The sequence below is a fragment of the Mustela putorius genome, unplaced genomic scaffold, assembly GCF_011764305.1.
Source record: "Mustela putorius furo isolate JIRA1106 unplaced genomic scaffold, ASM1176430v1.1 tig00000788_pilon_pilon_pilon, whole genome shotgun sequence".
NCBI classification, from domain to species: Eukaryota; Metazoa; Chordata; class Mammalia; order Carnivora; family Mustelidae; genus Mustela; species Mustela putorius.
In genome coordinates this window covers 3,749,746-3,755,907 of record NW_025421481.1, presented here as the reverse complement: position 1 = coordinate 3,755,907, position 6,162 = coordinate 3,749,746, and positions in this window count along the sequence as shown.

The following is a 6,162-nucleotide window of genomic DNA, read 5'->3' as shown; positions in this document are numbered from 1 at the left end:
GGGGGCTTAAGTGGGTATGAGAAGAATAAATGAAAGAAGATGGGATTGGGAGGGAGACAAACCATAAGTGACTCTTAATCTCACAAAACAAACTGAGGGTTGCTGGGGGGAGGGGGTTTGGGAGAAGGGGGTGGGATTATGGACATTGGGGAGGGTATGTGCTTTGGTGAGTGCTGTGAAGTGTGTAAACCTGGTGATTCACAGACCTGTACCCCTGGGGATAAAAATATATGTTTATAAAAAATAAAAAAATAAATAAAATAAAATATAATGTCGCTCATCTGAATGATAACTATGTCTTGTGGTATAAAGGTGTTCTTTCCTGTTTCATCTTTTAACATTTATTTATTTATTTTTTAATCTTAATTTTTTAAAAAGATTTTATTTATTTATTTGACAGAGAGAGAGAGAGAGAGAGATCACAAGTAGGCAGAGAGGCAGGCAGAGAGAGAGAGGGGGAAGCAGGCTCCCCACTGAGCAGAGAGCCCATGTGGGGCTCAATCCCTGGGCTCTGAGATCATGGCCCAAGATGAAGGCAGGGACTTAACCCACTGAGCCACCCAGGCACCCCTAACATTTTTTTAACTTAAACACATCAAATGACAAAAAGTAGAATACCCAAAATAAATGATTTTTGGTGTTTTGGTGCTTTGAAACTTTCAGGTTTGAAGAGCATGAGAAAATTAGTAAGCCACAAAAGTGATTTTTTGGCGGGGGTGAGATGAGGTGGGTGGGGTTGGTTATAAACTTCAGCTAATTTTAAAAACCTTTGAAAGGCTTGATTTTTTAATGTAGAGATAAATATGTCTAAACTGTGATAAAAATTCTGATCCCAGATTTGTGTCACTAGGTTTTGAGTAGGAGCAATCCTACAAATAACTTTCAAGATATGTAACCTGAATGACAACATTGAAAATTCTAAGCCAAAAAAAAGTTATATTTCCATTGGCTCTAAGCCCTCATATCCTGCCCCCCATGACTCTTTGTATTTTAAGGGGCCATATTTATTTATTTATTTATCTATCTATCCATCTATCTATTTATTTATTTTCTAGCCATAATAATTCTGTTTTTTGATTTAGGCAATCATTTTATCATTATAATTTATATTATTAATAGTAATTCTTCAGTTAAAAATGTGGTTTGGTGTTCATGATGTAATTTATTTTAAAGTATCCTCTAAACTTCAACTTCTTCTTTCATTCTTTCCTTTGAATTTAATTTTCACATTCTTTTTAAAAATTAACTTATAATGTATTATTTGCTTCAGGGATACAGGTCTGTGAATCATTAGCTTTACACAATCACAGCACTCACCATAGCACATACCCTCCCCAATGTCCATTACCCAGCTACCCTATTCCTCCCCCCACCCTCAGCAATACTCAGTTTGTTTTGTGAGATTAAGAGTCACTTATGGTTTGTCTCCCTCCTGATCCCATCTTCTTTCATTTTTTCCTTCCCTACCCCCTAAATCCCCCACCCTACCTCTCGAATTCCTCATATCAGAGAGATCATATGATAATTGTCTTTCTCTGATTGACTGTTTTGCTTAACATAATATCCTCTAGTTCCATCTATGTCGTCGTAAATGGCAAGGTTTTGTTTCTTTTGATGGCTGTGTAGTATTTTTTTTCATGGTTGCATGTGTGTATATATATATATATATATACACACACACACACACACACACACACACATACATACATACCACTTTTTCTTTATCCATTCATCTTTTAATGGACATCTCAGCTCTTTCCATAGTTTGGCAATTGTGCACATTGCTGCTATAAACATTCGGGTGCATGTGTCCCTTTGGATCACTACATTTGTATCTTTAGGGTAAATACCCAATATTGCAATTACTGAGTCATAGGGTAGCTCTATTCTTAACTTTTTGAGGAACCTCCATGCTGTTTCCCAGAGTGGCTGCACCAGCTTGCATTCCTAACAACAGTGTAGGAGGGTTCCCCTTTCTCTGCATCCTTGCCAACATCTGCTGTTTCCTGACTTGTTAAATTTAGCCATTCTGACTGTGTGAGGTGGTATGTCACTGTGGTTTTTTGACTTGAATTTCCTTGATGCTGAGTAATGTTGAGCACTTTTTCATGTGTCTGTTGGCCATTTGATTGTCTTTGCTGAAATGTCTCTTCATGTCTTCTGCCCATTTCTTGATTGGATTATTTATTCTTTGGGTGTTGAGTTTGATAAGTATCTTTCTAGATTTTGGACACTAGCTCTTTATCTGATCTGTCATTTGCCAATATCTTCTCCCATTCTTTTGGTTGTGTTTTGGTTTTGTTGACTGTTTCCTTTGCTGTGCAAAAGCTTTTGATCTTGATGAAGTCCCAATAATCCATTTTTTCCCTGTTTCCCTTGCCTTTAGTGATGTTTATAGGAAGAAGTTGTTGTAGCTGAGGTCCAAGAGGTTGCTGCCTGTGTTCTCCTCAAGGATTTTGATGGATTCCTGTATCACATTGAGGTCTTTCATCCATTTGGAGTCTATTTTTGTGTGTGGTGTAAGGAAATAGTCCAGATTCATTCTTCTGCAAGTAGCTGTTCCAATTTTTCCACACCATTTGTTGAAGGGACTCTCTTTTTTCCATTGGACATTCTTTCTTCTTTGGTGAGGATTGGTTGACCATTGAGGTGAGGGTCCATTTATGGGCTCTCTCCATTTCTGAGGGTCCATTTCTGTTCCATTGATCTATGTGTCTGTTTTTGTGCCAGTACCATACTGTCTTGATGATTACAACTTTGTAATAGAGCTTGAAGCCTGGAATTGTGATGCCACCAACTTTGGTTTTCTTTTTCAACATTCCTCTGGCTATTCAGGGTGTTTTCTGGTTCCATATAAATTTGAGGGTGATTTTTTCCCCATTTCTTTAAATAAAATTAATGGTATTTTGATAAGGATTGTATTAAACATGTAGATTGCTCTAGGTAGCATAGACATTTTTATAATATTTGTTCTTCCAATCCATGAGCATGGAATGTTTCTCCATTTCTTTGTGTCTTCCTCAATTTCCTTCATGAGTACTTTATAGTTTTCTGAGTATTTGGTTAGGTTTATTCCTAGGTATCTTATGGTTTTTGTTGTTGTTTTGTATTTTTTGTTTGTTTTGTTTTGTTTTGTTTTTTGTATCTTATGGTTTTGGGTGCAATTGTAATTGGGATCAACTCCTTAATTTCACCTTTTTCTGTCCTGTTGTTGGTCTGTATAAAATGCAACTGATTCCTGGGACGCCTGGGTGGCTCAGTTGGTTAAGCAGCTGCCTTCGGCTCAGGTCATGATCCCGGCGTCCTGGGATCGAGTCCCACATCGGGCTCCTTGCTCGGCGGGGAGCCTGCTTCTCCCTCTGCCTCTGCCTACCATTCTGCCTGCCTGTGCTCTCTCTCTCTCTCTCTGACAAATAAATGAAATAAAAAAAAAATGCAACTGATTCCTGTGCATTGATTTTATATCCTGACACTATACTGAATTGCTGTACAAGTTCCAGCAGTTCTGGCATGGTCTTTTGGGTTTTCCACATAAGGTATCATATCATCTGTGAAGAGTGAGAGTTTGACTTCTTCTTTGCCAATTTGGATGCATTTTATTTTATTATTATTTTGTTGTTGTTGTTGTCTGATTGCTGAGGCTAGGACTTCTAGTACTCTGTTGAATAGGAATGGCAATAGTGGACAGCCTTGCTGTGTTCCTGAGCTTAGGGGAAAAACTCGCTGTGCGTTTTTCATGGATGGCTTTTATTACATTAAGGCATGTACCCTGTATTCCAACACTGTGAAGAGTTTTGATCAGGGAAGTTTGTTGTACTTTGTCAAATGCTATTTCAGCATCTTTTGAGAGTATCATATGATTCTTGTTCTTTCTTTTATTAATGTATTGTATCACAGATTGATTTTTGGATTTTGAACCAAAGCTGCAGCCCAGGAATAAATCCCACTTGGTTGTGCTGAATAATCCTTTAGATGTACTGTTGGATCCTATTGGCTAGTATTTTGGTGAGAATTTTAGCATCTGTATTCATCAAGGACATTGGTCTGTAATTCTCCTTTTTGAAGAGGTTTTTGGTTTTGGGATCAAGGTAATGCTAGCCTCATAAAGAGAGTTTGGAAGTTTCCCTTCCATTTCTATATTTTGGAACAGTTTCAGGAAACTAGGTATTAATTCTTCTTTACATGTTTGGTAGAATTTCCCTGGGAAGCCGTCTGGCCCTGGGCTCTTGTTTGTAGGGACATTTTTTTTTTTTTTAAGATTTTATTTATTTGACGTAGAGAGAGAGGTCACAAGGAGGCAGAGAGGCAGACAGAGAGGGGAGGGACACAGGCTCCCCACTGAGCAGAGAGCCCGATGCAGGGCTTGATCCCAGGACCCTGAGATCATGACCTGAGCTGAAGGCAGAGGCTTAACCCACTGAGCCACCCAGGTGCCCCATGTTGGAACATTTTTGATGACTGCTTCAATCTCCTTACTGGTTGTGGTTCAGGTTTTCTGTTTCTTCCTGGTTCAGTTTTAGGAGTTTATATGTCTCTAGGGATGCACCCATTTCTTCCAGATTGTCAGATTTGCTGGCATATAATTGCTCATAATATGTTCTTATAATTTTTATTTTTTTGGTGTTGGTTGTGATCCCTTCTCTTTTATTCATGATTTTATTAATTTGGGTCCTTTCTCTTTTCTTTTGGATAAGTCTGGCCAGGGGCTTATCGATCTTATTAATTCTTTCAAAGAACCAGCTCCTTTGGGTGTTGATTTGTTCTAGTGTCCTTTTAGTTTCTAGTTCATTGTTTTTTCTTCTCCTGCTGGGTTCAGGTTTTCTTTGCTGTTCTATCTCTAGCTCCTTTAGGTGTAGGGCTAGGTTGTGTACTTGAGACCTTTCTTGTTTCTTGAGAAAGGCTTGTAGTGCTATATACTTTCCTCTCAGGTCTGCCTTTGCTATGTCCCAAAGATTTTGAACAGTTGTGCTTTCATTTTCATTTGCTTCCAGGAATTTTTAAAATTCCTCTTTAATTTCCTGGTTGACCCATTCATTCTTTAGTAGGATGGTCTTTAGCCTCCATGTATTTGAGTTCTTTCCAACTTTCCTCTTGTGGTCGAGTTCTAGTTTCAGAGCATTGTGGTCTGAACATATGTAGGGAATGATCCAAATCTTTTGGTACTGGTTGAGACTTGATTTGTGAACCAGGATGAGATCTATGATTCATGTGCACTAAAATGTGGAGTATGATTCATGTGCCCTAGAGAAGAATGTATATTCTATGGCTTTGGGATGGAATGTTTTGAATTCATCTGAGATTCTATCTGGTCCAGTGTGTCATTTAAAGACTTTATTTCCTTGTTGATCTTTTGCTTAGATGATCTGTCCATTTTAGTGATGAGGGTGTTAAAATCCCCTACTACTATTGTATTATTGTTGATGTGTCTCTTTGATTTTGTTATTCGTTGGTTTATATAGTTGGCTGCTCCCATGTTAGGGGCATAGATATTTAAAATTATTTCAATCTTCTTGTTGGATAGACCTTTTAAGAACAGTATAGTGACCTTCCTCCTCTCTCATTATAGTCTTTGGCTTAAAATTTAACTTCTCAGATATAAAGATTGCCACTCCAGCTTTCTTTTGATGTCCATTAGCATGACAAATTGTTTTCCATCCCCTCACTTTGTTTTTTTTTTTTTTAAAGATTTTATTTATTTATTTGACAGAGAGAAATCACAAGTAGACTGAGAGGCAGGCAGAGAGAGAGAGGGAAGCAGACTCCCTGCTGAGCAGAGAGCCCAATGCGGGACTCGATCCCAGGACCCTGAGATCATGACCCGAGCCGAAGGCAGCGGCTTAACTCACTGAGCCACCCAGGCGTCCATCCCCTCACTTTGAATCTGAAGATGTCTTTGAGTCTAAAATGAGTCTCTTATGGACAGCATATCAATGGGTCTTATTTTTTTTTTTACCCACCCTGATATCCTTTGTCATTTGATTGGGGAATTTAGCCCATTTACATTCAGGGTAACTACTGAAAGATATGAATTTAGTGCCATTGTATTGCCTGTAAGGTGACTGTTCCTGTATATTGTCTCTGTTCCTCTCTGGTCTGTTACTTTTAGGCTCTTTCTTTGCTGAGAGGACCCCTTTCAATATTTCCTGTAGGGCTGGTTTTGTG